Source organism: Seriola lalandi, unplaced genomic scaffold (assembly GCF_002814215.2).
Source record: "Seriola lalandi dorsalis isolate HSWRI2012SDOR001 ecotype SW California unplaced genomic scaffold, Sedor1 jcf7180002054985, whole genome shotgun sequence".
Lineage (NCBI taxonomy): Eukaryota > Metazoa > Chordata > Actinopteri > Carangiformes > Carangidae > Seriola > Seriola lalandi.
The window spans coordinates 794374-808399 of NW_019525534.1; the positions used below are offsets into that span (position 1 = coordinate 794374).

Genomic DNA, 14026 nt, shown 5'->3' on the forward strand with positions numbered 1-14026 from the left:
GGCATGAATAATCCAGAGTTTTGTTCATTCATTGTTCTTCATCCTGCTGAATTACAACTCAGTTTCCCCCAAAATGAAAATGAAGCAGCTGCAGACTGAGACGTCTGAAGATGATGGCAATTAATTTGTTTAAAGATAGTTGGTAATAAAAAGATACAGCAATCACACATCTGTATAATGAGGCCTTTTTCTGCAGAGTAAAACACTGTTAGTCTGAACAGTCGGATACTCTGATTGGTTGATCTATGAACCAATCACATAATAACTACAGTTCTTTAAAACATAAAAATGTCCAGTTCCAGTTTTCAGCTGTGAAGGTTGTTGTATATCAAGTTACAAAATCAGATTTCATATTTCTTTAATCAGCTTCACTGATGCATCAGTTCATCTGTAGGATACAGAAATATACAGCTGGGTATTGTCTGCGTAGCTACGGAAACTGCCTGAAAAGCCCAAACATTTGCTTACGGCCTCTACCGCAGTTTGACCTCTACGTCAGTGATTTCTCACTGGTAAGAGCAAAGTGTACAAGAATATTGCATCAGGAAAAAGAGGCATTTCTTAAACCAGGTTGTTTTGGTGAACAAGGAGCTGTAGCGCCTTCCAGAGGCTGAAACAGACAGTGAGCAGAGTGATCATTTTACCTGCATTTGATGGAGGGGCGAGCTTATGACTCCCTCAGGATCTGTTGACAATGTGCTGCAGTTTCTTGCAGGTTCATTAATTAGCAGACTGTGAATAATCCAGGTGTGTGTGATGAGTGTTTGGCCTCCAGCTGTCACACTCCTCAGGCTCAAAAACGTCTGTAGTTTGTACCATCGCTCCAGATTCCGATTTTACCTCAATGTTTCAGTTGTCCACAAAGACCTTAGAGTCCTGCATGAGAAAACAGAAACACAGCTGTTAAAGGTCCTTAAACAGTCTTTGAAAAGAATGTCTCTGAAAGAGGCAACCTGCTGTCACTCAGTTTTACCAATCAAAACCCAACATGCTTCTTTTTTGTCATTAATCTTTTGCCCATCTGACATTGTCTCCTTTTGAAAGTTGTGCAGGTCCGACCCTGAACCTGCAGAACATGGGCCAGACCCTGTTGGTTGCTTGCGCTTCAGGCTGGTTTTCAGTGTTACCTGCTGTCAGTTTTTTCAACGCTGAGTTTTAACCTTGTATATGTGAGTAAAAACGCCAGAAGAAATAATCAATAATTTAGTCAAATATCTGTTGAGAAACAACAGAAGCTGCTCTGCTACTAAATGAATAAAAGCTCTGAGAAATTAGATAAAACAGCTGCTGATCTGAGCTGTGAAAGAAAAAACATGATGACGGATGAATGGATGAATACGGATGAAGTGAAGGATGATGAACACAAAATTCTCAAAGGAAATCCGATATTTAGATAATGGCTGAGGGGATGGAATAACCTGCACTACAGGGTTTATGTTGTTAGCCGTATTAATCTCTAGAGAAAACTAACAATGGCTCTACATCACACAGCAAAAAGCACAAACATAAAGAGTGAGGCAGCTGTTTAAACCATTATCATCAACAGTCACATTTGTAAATTTACTTTGTAGTAATTAATCAGAGCAGCACATCATAATGTTTGAGTAAAGATTTATTGATACAATCGGGGAATGGACACAAGAGTCAGATTTGGCTCCGCTGATACACAACCAAGATTTTATCCTAATCTAATCTAATCTTAATAAATAACATTAGTTAGTAAATAATGTCATCTCTTTCTTTACTTATTCCATCGGTTCAACAGTCGTTCTCAACAGTCTGTTGAACACACAACAAAACTGTTTACACTCATTTATTAATCCAGTCACTTCTACTTTACTGGATTCTTCTGTCACTGCTAAGCTGCTGTTAAAGAAACTGAACACTTCCTAGAGATGTTTCCCATTAAAAGTCTGTCAGGACAGGGAGGAAATAGAAGGCTTTTAAAGTGAAACATGTATAAATACAGTAATAGGACAGTGTGACTGAAATGTATTTTGTAGCAGATGAGAAAAAAATCTCCTCATCCTCTTGGGCAGCTGTGGCTCAGGAGATGGTCAGTGGTTCAATTCCCAGCTCCTCCTGCATGTCAAAGTGTCCTTGGGCAAGATACTGAACCCCACACTGCCCCTGATGGTTGTCCCATCAGTGTATGAGTGTGCGTATGAGTGTGATGTATGAATGTGTCAGTGAACGGGTGAATGTGGCAAATATTGTGAAGCACTTCTAGTGGTCAGTGAGACTAGAAAAGCACTATATAAGTGCAAGTCCGTTTACCATTTACCATAAAACTCCAACTAAATGAAACATGATCATCTTGCATTTTGTTGTATGTTTACTACAACACCATTGGTTTACTTAGGAGAGCTCCAGGTTACAGTTAACATGTTGTCAGGGTTCATGTCTCAGTGAATGAAGCTGTCACAGCTGAAACCACAGCTCATGTTCAGTAAATCAGCCTCTCACAAATGCCAGGACGGCAGTAACTTCATCTGAATATTAATGTTGTGTTACATGTTTATGAACTGGGAGCTGCAGGTTCAGGTTTAAACTCTGTCTGTGGCTCTAATCACGTAATTTGCTTCGAACATTGTCTGTATTTCCCCTCCAACATGCAGCACCACATTACTTGGTTCTTTCAGGAAACTTCTTATCAGTTTGTTTGTCTGTTTTATTTCCCAACATGCAGCTGTTTGAAAGATGTCATCAGCATAGCAGTGATCATATCTGTTGTTTTTTCAAAATGTGACCCAGGGGCAGCAAGTATGCACTGAACAAAAGTGGTCCAAGTACTGATCCCTGTGGAACACCATATTACTGTATGCGGCACTTTGTTCTGTTATTCAGATATGAACAGAACCAGGAAAATGTCAGCCCTTTGAGATCAAATAAGGTTCTCAAGATATTCTTAGAGGGTGTCGTCAAAGGTGGCAGTCTAATCTAGTAACATAAAGACAGCATGTTGTGTTTATTTAGTCTGGAACAAACCTCTGATGGATATTAAGAGCTGGAATCAAACGAACAAGTAACATTTCAGTCTTGTGGATATTTGTTTTTTTCACCTAGGGACAGCAAGTACACACTGAACAAAAATGGTTCAAGGACTGATGGAACACCATATTTGACCTTAAAGGATTACTGTACACAGCACTGTGTTCTAATACACGGATATGAACAGAACCAGGATAGTGTTGGCCTTGTGAGATCAATAAGGTTCTAATGACGTTCTAAGAGGGTGTTGTGGTCTAGTGTCAAAGGTGGCACTCTAATCTAGTAAGAGAAAGACGGCATGTTGTGCTTGTTTGTTTACCTGTAGAGAATCTTAAGTGTAAAAACAACAGGTTGTGGTTATGTGTGGGACTGTTTCTCCTAATGAGAACATATTTCCCAAAAATAAGACATGTGAACATACTGAGGACAAAATTAAGACTCAGTGAACAATAAAAAATCAAATCAAACAGCTGCAGATGATCATCAGTGAGCAGCTATAAAATATAATAAAGTCAACAGCAGATGTCAGAATCTCGTCCTATCATCTCTGTAGAACCGGGGGCTGCAGATGTTTTCACTCAGTTTGTTTCTGTCAGACACAATAACACAAAAACTCTTTTTATCCCATAACGTAGAAAAGAAGCTGAAAATTTTTCCAACAACCTGAACTGGATGAACTCAGCTTCTCCCTCTGGGATTTTCACTCTCACCCTCTGACAGTGTCGATGCCTTGCTTGATGCCCAAATCGAACTTTTACCTGCAGAGAGCACAACACACACACACAATCACACACACACACACACACACACACACACACACACCAACATACAGTCACAGTGCGCCTGTTTAGCCTGAGGCAGTATTGAAGGTCTGAGGCTGGTTGGTTTGGTCCGAGGATCAGAATCAGCTGCTGCTGTTTGCATGCGAATCAGCTGCTGCAGCAGGTGAAGCTCTCTGCTGCAGAGTCTCACACACAAAAATTTGTTAGTGCTGCAGCAAAGACTCACAATGTGTTAGAACAAGTTCAGACTCGCAATATCAGCCTGACGCTACAGATGCCATAGTGGCTGATGCCTCACAACATCCAGACAAAGAGGCCAGAGGTCTGAAGTTGGGATGATGTTAACCAAGAGGAGCACAGGATGACAGATGAAACATCTAATGAACCTGAACACATGCTACGAGTATAGTTGGAGGCTGGACAGGTGGAGGGTTGACTGTCTGAAAGCAGAGCAACAGAGAAAACACAGAGCTGCTGTGGATATGGACATACTGAAGATGACTGGAGTGTGTAAACTGTGCCTGAAATACAGAGAGCTCCATCTGAGTGAAGGCCTAAACATTTCAAAATTATCTACATTAGGCTTCAGTCTAAATGCGGCGCTAGTCATAACTTTAAGTTGGTTGTAACTTTCAATTCTAAGTTGGATGTAACGTAATGTCAACAGGTATTTGGAAATCAGGAGTAGAGACAGATGTATCACTTTATATCAGTTTGTTTGAATATCTTTAACTGGGCACATCAGAATTAATGGAAAAGAAAATACAGCATTTAAAATGTAGGCTCTGCAGAACCTTCTTTCTCTCTCTAACACAGATTGACATCCTCCTCTCTCGCCCACTCTCCCTCCTCCACTCTCTCCACACCAACACATTTTACAGCAGGAATCTTCTGTGTGTCTTCTTTCCTCCTCCCGCACCAGTAAACATCTTGTGCAACAGTAAACAACATTCAGAGTTTGAAGTGTGGCAGGCAGCAACAAGTCGTTTGAGTATAAGGGACAGGTGCAAAACTCTTTTCTTCAGTATCACAGGAATTCATTGATGGTTGTCTGTACATCCATGATTCACTGGAGACAGGAGCTGATCCCAGGTGATTCAGCTGCTTTTAATTTGTTCACTATAAATGTGAACAAACCCCTCCGTCTGAAGGATTTATCCTCTCGTGACTAGGAATGAGAGAAAGTTGTCCATATCTCACATATGTGTTTTATTTGTATTTTCCATCGTGTTGATCATCTAAACAACACTGAGATCTGCAGACAGGGAGACATCCCTAAGAATAAACTTGAGTTTATCTAAAGAAGTTCTTGTATCTACGTTAACAGGATAAACAGTCTGATATTCTCATTTAAAACAAATATAAAACGTTGTCATTTCACAGCATTTACAGTCCCGAGAAAATTCATTAAGAAACTGTGTCAGTCTTCCAGGTTTCAGCCCTCCTCAGAGTGAAATTACTGACTTTTAAAATTACAAAGAAAACGACTTTGTTACAGTAACAAGAGTAAATGTGACTCGTTCCCTCAGGTATGACAGAGTAGAGCACATCGGTATTTAAGTCCTCTTAATGAAAGTATATTATTTAAATCTCCACTCTGACCAACAGGTTGTGATGGAACCGACTTGGTGCAGTCCATGTGTGATGGAAACCGGACCGTTGTGATGGAAACCCTCTTTGGGTTTGATAAATGGTGCAATTACATCAGGTGCTGCGTCGCCATGGTGACGGCTGCTAACTTCCATAGTCTAATCAGTCCTCAGGCTGAGAGAGAGAGAGAGAGAGAGGAAGACCTCAGTAACCATGGAAACCTCAGCACGCACCGTGGTCACTGTGGTCTCCACACACACACACACACACACACACACACACACACACACACACACACAATACATTTATGACATTTCAGTGACTTTCATCAGTTCATTAAGGACCTAAAGACTAAAAACAGACTGCTCTTCAACCACATTATAAAGTGAATGACTTCAGTTCATTTTCAGTGAATATTAATATCAACACAGAGAGAGAGAGAGAGAGAGGGAGAGAGAGAGGATGATCTGCAGCAGTGACAGTTGTTTTTCTCAGACAAGCAGCAACAGGTTGAAACAGGAAATACATCAGATGATTGTGTGTATGAGTGTGTATTTATTGATGACCACCTTATTTTCATTTAATTACACAAACTATTTATTAAAAATGAGTAAACCAAAAAAAAACAATGAAAACAATGCACTACCTAATAATAATAATACTTTTTTTCATACAAGAGACGTAGCCCAAAGTGCTTTAAAAAAATTCAATTGTAAAATAAAACAAAGGCAAATAGAAGGACAATGAAATCAGACAATAAAAAGACAGTAGATGATAAAATATGTAAATGGGAACAGGAACCAGTAAGAACAGTAAAATATGAGAAAAGCCAAATTAAATAGATAGGTTTCCAGCCCATATCGTCTGGCAGGGTGTTCAGTAGTTTTGGAGCATAGTTATAAAAAAAAAAAAAAGCTTTGCTGCCAGTTAAAGTAAAATTGTGTATTTAAAAGCTGGAGAAGAGGATGTAAGAGCTTGTGAAGGATTATAAAACAACAGAGAGCCTGCAGTGTGAGCTGGTCCAAAACCAGTGAGAGCTCTAAACATGATCAAACACCTGCAGCATCAGCCTCACACAGCTACAGCACAGCTGGAGACTCTTACTCTTGTTACACTTGAAACTGGAATAACACACATCTCTTCCAGTCTAAAGTCCAAGCAACCGCCTTAACCAGTGGACTGACGCCAGCGAGGCCACAAAACCAGTCAGACTCACAGTGACTGTGCTGGTTTAACTGAGCAGAGCCGCAGATAAACAACCACAGCCTGTAAACTGATGTTTGTGTGTGAAATCAGTGGAGTGATTCTTTAATATCACTGTCACAGCCACTGACATGGTCAGACTGTGGCAGAAACTGTTCGCCTCTTTCATTGACAAAGTGAAACAGTGAAGACAATGAAGACAACGACTATGACGAGTGAGTTCAGAGATGAAATTCTGACCTCGGCCGAATTTCAAACTTATCCCACAACTTTTCACATTTCTTTGATTTTCCGGAGATGTCTCTTCAAAGGCTTTGGTCCGTTGGCTGTGATGACTTCTCACAGTGAGAATTACACCTCCGAGGTCAGCTTCATACTTTGCATCAAATCTAATTACTTTTTTTAGACGTTCACGCATTTTCAGAGGCAGCTGCCGCAGCCTGGAGGGACCCTGAGACTTTATTTCTTGCATTATAAAGGAGAACACACTGCTGAGTGTGTGGATGTGTGTGCACAGGTGTATGTGTGTGTGTTTTCCCTTCTTCCAATGGTGAATCAGCTCAAAATGGCTTCCAATTAATCTGTAAATAATAACTGGTGATAAACAGCAGCTTTAAGGGATTAATGTCTCTCCAGGCCAGACGGAAAAGTACAAGCTGCATGTTAAACTCTGCAGGAAGGTTTTCTGCGCCAGGACTGAAGACACTGAAGCTGAACTGAATAAAAATGTAGAAGCAGACCGGCAGTGAAATATTAAAGAGGGAGGGAGGAGAGAGTTTAACTGTGCAGACTCAGCAGATCCTCCACGGACATCCTGCGGTCGGCTCCTTACAGCTGATCAGGACAGTTCACCAGGTTTTATAACATTCCTGCAGCTGTGGACAGAGGAAGCAATACAGATGATGCAAAACACACAAAGACAGCAAAATCTGTGACAAACAGTGTGGCACCAATATTTAATCTCTGTAGAAGAAATAACAGCAGGTGGAGCTGATTCTCCAGTCGTTGCTATTAAACCACTGCAGAAGAAGAAGATGAGGTGGTTAAAAGATCCAGTCAAAGCTTGGACAATGGAAAACATGATGGAGTTCTGACATGTGAGGCAGGCTCCAGCCCTCCTCATCATCGCTCCACATGCAGCTGATGTTTTCATGTACATCAGGGTTTACACACACAGCTGCTGTTACACCTCAGACAAGCGTAAAAACCTTTGTGCATTATTATTTTTTCTGATAATCAGAATTTTCTGTATGTGGTAAATGTGCATAAAAATCAAACAGTTCTCCAACCTGAACAACCACACAGGTCGTTTTTTTCAGCCCTCTGATACAACCCATTGGAGTGTCTCCCAAAACGCTGCCACTACTGCGGCAGATGTACTGGACCTTGGTTGTCATGGTTACAATAATAAACACATGGACTGTACAGAGTCCAAGTGGATGTTTCTGACAAATTTGAAGGGATTCACTCGAGGAGTTCTTGAGATATTGTGTTCAGAAAGCCAAAATCATGCCTTACGAGGTCACTTTGACCTTGACCTTTGACCTTTTACCTTTAGCCACCAAAATCTAATCAGTCCATCATACAAACGTACGGACGGATGGATGAACAAATCAAAAACAATACGCCTCTGGCTCTGGCTGTCGCCAGTGCGGAGGCATAAGAACTCTTTGTCTGAGTAGAACGTTGTGTGTTCAGGTAGGAGTCCAAATGGAGACAGTATAGACACTGTGTAAAACCAGATTCATACAGACCAGACCAGGCCTAGGTCTAGCCTTGGTGACATCATTCTGTGTGACAGTAAAATAATTAATTTTATTAATTGATTTTATATTAACAAAGTGTTTCCCGTTCATAGTAGGAAGCTGATCAAAGTGATTTATAAATACCAAGCTCAGGCCGGTTGAAAAGCTAACAGGAAGTTAGACACTGTACCATATGGACAACAGAAACGAGAAATTTTAATTTGTTGGTGAATCAACAAGGAATCATCTCCAGACTTATAAATGCTCAGATAATCCATCTGTTGTCGGCTGGAACTCTTCTGTCTTTTATTATGAAGGACTTTGTTTGATCTGGAGAAGTGCTGCATAAACTCACTTCACTTAATTTTGTTTCATCACTGCACAGGGCAGTGTGATGTCAGTTCATGTCCAGGTATGAGAATTTAATTCATTGATTTCATTTACCTGGATATGAACTGTCTATGTTCATATCTTCTTGACATTCAGCACAAAATGGAAACTTATTTATTTTGAATGAATGAAAAGCTATTTTCATTAATGGTTCACATCAGAGTCACACAGAGTCCCATTTGTGGTTTAGACAACAGCAGCTCTTTGGTTCAGGTTATTGAAAGCTGGGGGTTTAGGTTAAATGTAAATGAAGAGGTTGTGAACTGCTTATGTATTAAACCAGACCAGGATGTTTAACCTGAACCAGGAGTCTGAACAGAACCAGACACCAGTTTAATGGAGGCTACAACAGTCAATCCCCTTAGACTTCCATGTTAAAATGTCCAAATTTACAGCGGAAATAAACTTGTTTACATCTTGGTACAAAAAACAGTTTTGGTCTCTATTGCTAATTTCGTCCTTCATGACAGCTGTTTATATAACTCACCTGTTTACATTTTATCGAGGCTTAAAGTCATACATAATTGAAGGTGTCACCCTTCACTCTTTGAGTGATAGGTGGGTGAGCAGATGCTTGCCAAAAACTGGCATGCGCTGAAGTCTCTGCTCCACACATGCCCCACCTCTTTGCCCAGAGTCAGGCACTGCCAAGATGGCGACGGCGGGGCAGCTCACTCTGAGCTTCAAAACTGCTCTTCAGAAACCTGTGGGTGACGTCACAGGGGCTACGTTCCTTCAATCTTTATTTACAGTCTATGAATCAAACAAGTCTAGATACATAACTTTATTAACTATATGTTTTGTTTCTTCAGCTGCATATAGAGAGAAAACTGAATTAAAAAAGAGATTCATCAGGTGACACGAGCACCACTCCACACAAATGATCCTGTTGATCTGTAACTGCTGGATGTAGATATATCATTGAGTAAAACCTGATCTGGCCTTGTTCATCTGCATGAGGACAACACACGAAAAGTTTCATATCAAACCAAAGTGAAGGCAGATTTCACCAAGTTTAACTTCTCACAGACACGACTGAAAAAAACCTGTCAGCATTTGAAGCCAATTGAGTTTGGCTTCAATCTGCATGTGGGAAGCAAATGAAGAGCTTCATCCAGAACGATGGGTTTAAAAGAGACGACTCCCACAGTCCCGCCCACAGACCGCTGGCATGAGAACAACAGAGGAAGACAGAGAACAATGGAGGTAGACAGAGTCTGAGGACATTTAGTTATGAAACAGCTTTGTGAGGACAGAGTCGTGTGGACAAACACGTCTCAGTAAATACTGCAAAGGCAATTGGACAGATCTCTGTGACTCCAGCAACAGCACAAAGCCAGATCCACACTACAAACAAGACACCTCAAACTGTACAAACCAAGTGTCCTGATTTCATTCCTGTCCCCCAGCGGATGAACCCTGGAGATCTGAATGACATTCTGATCTTTCCTGCATTTTAACTTTAAGGTTCTAACAGATTCTAAACCCTTAAAGGTGTTTTGTTGACCTCAAGAACAGAAGTTAAAAATTTAAAAAATAACCCTCACTCAAAGTCCACTTACTGGCTTTATTTTGAGCTTTCAACCTCATCTTACAGCCCTCAGGTACCTGGTACCCCCTACCCCCATCTCCAGCCCTCATTCACTTCTCCCACACCACATTTGTCCCATAATGTTCCACCAGATGTCCCCAGACTTTCTTCTTGTCTTCATACACACCTGAATACCTGTTTCCTATATGAAGTCACCCGAACTTCCCTTTCCCTTCACACACCTGTCCCTAGGTTCCTCATCACCCAATCCAGTATTTAAACCTGCCACCAGGTCCTTGTCAGCTTGTCTGTTTATGTTCCCTTGTGTTCTCCTCTATATCAGCTACCTGCCTTTTGAAACCTGCCTGTGCAATAATACTGTGACAGAAGAAGTCATGTTTTTATTCTGTCTGTTTTCTTCAGACCTCTCCGCTCCGACTCCGACTTTCTGCTGCAAACATGATGTTTTCCTGTAGACCGTCTTTGTTTGGACAGAAGAAGAGGACAATCTGAACCAACCAATCACTCTCCATGCTGACATGGCAGACGACATCTACAGCAGCACCTTCTCCGCCTCCGAGTCAGACTTCTCCTCCTCCTCTTCGTCCTCGCCGTCGGCCTCCTTCCTCACACTCGAGCAGAGGGCGGCCTTTGTCTTCGTCCTCATCCTCTTCATTTTCCTGGGCCTGCTGATCGTCCGCTGCTTCCGGATCCTCCTGGACCCGTATCGGAGCATGCCCTCCTCTACCTGGACGGACTACATGGAGAAGGACACCTTCGACTACCGAATTTCCTGACAGGCAGCCTGAGAGGCAGCAACCCTGACAAGAAGTAGGTAGAACTGAGGCGATAATCACACTGAGAGAGTAGAGCAGAAACACAAGCGCATGTTTCCCCTCTGGAGGTGAGAAACCAGACCAACAGACCGCAGGGAGGAAAGTTTGTCTACCTGAGTATCGACCGATGATCTGCTAATAACAACTAAAGTTTGTGGTTGGTAACTTCTCCAGCTGTTCTGGCCCAGTAACAGTAATGAAACACTTCAGCCTTCAGGCTCAAACAAGACTTACATCTCACCTTTTCCACCAATGACTTGTCACTTGACTTTATCATTTGTCTGTGAATGACCTGATTTCCTCCCAAACATTAAATGGACTGCACTTACATAGGACCACTCAAAGCACTTTACTATACAAGCCACATTCATGGAACAGCCATCAGAGGCAATTTAGGGTTCAGGATCTTGCCCAAAGACACTTCGACATGATATTTGCGTACAAGATATCTTATGTGATATCTGCTGACTGGAGGAGCTGGATATCGAACCACTGACCTAATGATTAGTGGACGACCCGCTCTACCTCCTGAGCCACAGCCACCCAAATTTGGTCAACAGGTTAAGGTTATAGAGTTATTATTCCTAGATAACATTAGCTCAGAGCTAGAATCAAGCAGTTAAATTTGCTAGCACGATACTGATAAACCCTCAACATGATCAGCATGGTAACAGTCAAAGGAGCTGTTGATCCTACTTCCATGATGACTTGTTGAAGACTCCAAACACAACGTTTAGGACTCGACTCAGAACATAACAACTAGGACTTGAGACTTATTTGTCACTTGCATTCAGTAACATCGTCCCAACTCTGAGGCGAAGTGATAAGTGCTAGGTTTGTATATCTGACTGCCCAGTTTGGAAAACACGCACCCGTCTGAGGTTGAACTTAAATTTGAATTTAAAAGCAAAACAGTGTTTTAATACTAAAATCTGATTCTGTTACAGCTACACACTGTTCGCATCACTGAAATCTGAATGCGTTATTACAGTGAGACAACATGGGAAAAAGAGCCAGTGCTGTGCTGGGAAGTAATAGTGTGGGAAAAGTGCGCCTTGTGTTTTTACTGCCTTCGGTCTCTTGTCGCCTCAGTTTGCCTGGCAGGCAGCACATCTGGGCAAAAAACATAAAATACATCAACACAATCTGTATCATTGAAAAAGTGTAAAATTAATTTAATATCAATTACTGGCAAAAAATAATGAATCAGTCAAAGACGTTCTGATAACAGCATGTGGCCACTCCTACAGTGAATCTGACACGCACTAGTGTGGAGTTTGATTTGATTAGTGTCAGATTTGACAGGAGAGGAAATAATCTCATGTTGCTGAGTTAAAATCATAAGATGAACAGACAAACAAAACATAAATATCAAACCAGTGCTATTTGAAATGTTTAAATCCTCTAACTGCAGACATGGAGGTTACTCTCCCGTCTGCAGCTGTGATTTTTGCCCAGATCTTACAGCAGTGAAGGTTGTAGAGATCCCTCCGCCCTGCAGTTCTCTGACAGCAGCACTGCAGGATTCAGCAGCAATGCAGCGAGAACATGAAGTGAATGTCGGAGAGTGAAAGGTGAGGAGGGATGTCTCTGATCTCTGCCTGCCCTGCTGCCCAGCAGCATGTTAGGGTCGCTGTCTCTCACGGGAGAAGATTTTCTTTTGTCCTTTCAACTTTTTGTTAGCTTTTATTGAGTTGTTCATTCACTGAGGAAACAGGTGAACAATGCAGTGTTGTTTCTGAGTGATGATGATGAGGAGGAAGAGGAGGAGGAGGAGGAGGAGGAGGAGGAGGAGGAGGAGGCCCAGGAGAGTTGAAAGCAGGAGCACAGAGGAACGAACAAGGCTGTGTTGAATCGGTTTGACTGCAGAGACAAGACAAGTCGGTTTCCAGCAACTCTCTGTCGTCCTGCCGACCCAGCCGTTGCTTAGTAACTGGTCCTTTCAGCGCCAGCTGATGTCTGAAATGCCAGGCGTCTTACCACGCAGCCGATCAGCACTCAGCTCTGTCGCAGCTCTGAGGGAAAAGAGGAGAGAATCATCTCTCAAAAAAAAACTAAAACCAGAGCTGGATGGTGAAACCTGCCAGATCCACAGGTGGGTCTGCTGTTCAGTAACTAAAGCCACATAACATGATTTTAACTCAGGAGAAATCCCAGAGTTTACAAGCACCTTTCAGAAGATTGAGAAGATTCATCTGATGAAATGGTTCAACTTTAAAAACAAGAAAATCAAGTTAAAGGTTCAAATGTAGAACAGAAACATGTAAACAGTCACATTTGTGTAAAAGAACAGAAATACACAAAAAAAAGTTTTGTTTTAATAAAGATGTTTCAGTATACGGCAGAGGAAAAGCTGGAACCAGAAAACAATCAATTGATCATGAATTGATTAATTAATTGACTAATTACTGTCTCCTAATTCTGGTTTGGCTGCACATCAACTGTTCAGACAACTGTTTGTAAACACACGTTCTGATTGGTCAGAGAAAATCCCCACATGTCCGTGGTGGTAATTTGGTAACTGTGATCTTTTCTCTTTTGCTTCATTTGCTTTTGTATGACATTTGAATGAGTAAAACAAAGCAGAACTGCAGTGACATGTCTGTGTTATTTTCTCCTCCAGCAGCAGCAGCAGCAGAGCTCCTCAGGCGACCTGCAGAAACTCTGCTGTAATGGGCTTCCTCATGGTTGGAGGTCTCCTGTCAACCTTCCTCACAGGAATCTGAACCGTCGAGCTGAAAACCCCCCCCCCAAGCAGAGAGATGGTTTGAAATGAAATCTCTTTTTCCTCTGGGCTTTCTGCTGCAGGCAGGTTTGACTGCTAAAACAGAAAGGGGGGCGGGGGGCTGTTAAACCAAATGATAAGTCATATTCTCGTCCGTCAGTGGCTCCTCACGTTAGTGTGAAGCCCACCGTCAAGCCCCTCTCCCTGCAGAGAGGCAGAACACCCCCCCACCC

General features: G+C 41.9%; 1 long non-coding RNA gene across 1 annotated transcript in view; it reads left to right on the forward strand.

Moving 5' to 3' along the window:
* Nucleotides 1-13244, forward strand: part of LOC111647323 (uncharacterized) — a 23589-nt gene extending 10345 nt beyond the window's left edge. The window contains exon 2 of the long non-coding RNA XR_015436545.1: nt 10656-13244. This is a non-coding gene — a long non-coding RNA (uncharacterized LOC111647323). The remainder of the gene's footprint in view (nt 1-10655) is intronic.
* The last annotated feature ends 782 nt before the right edge of the window (nt 13245-14026 follow it).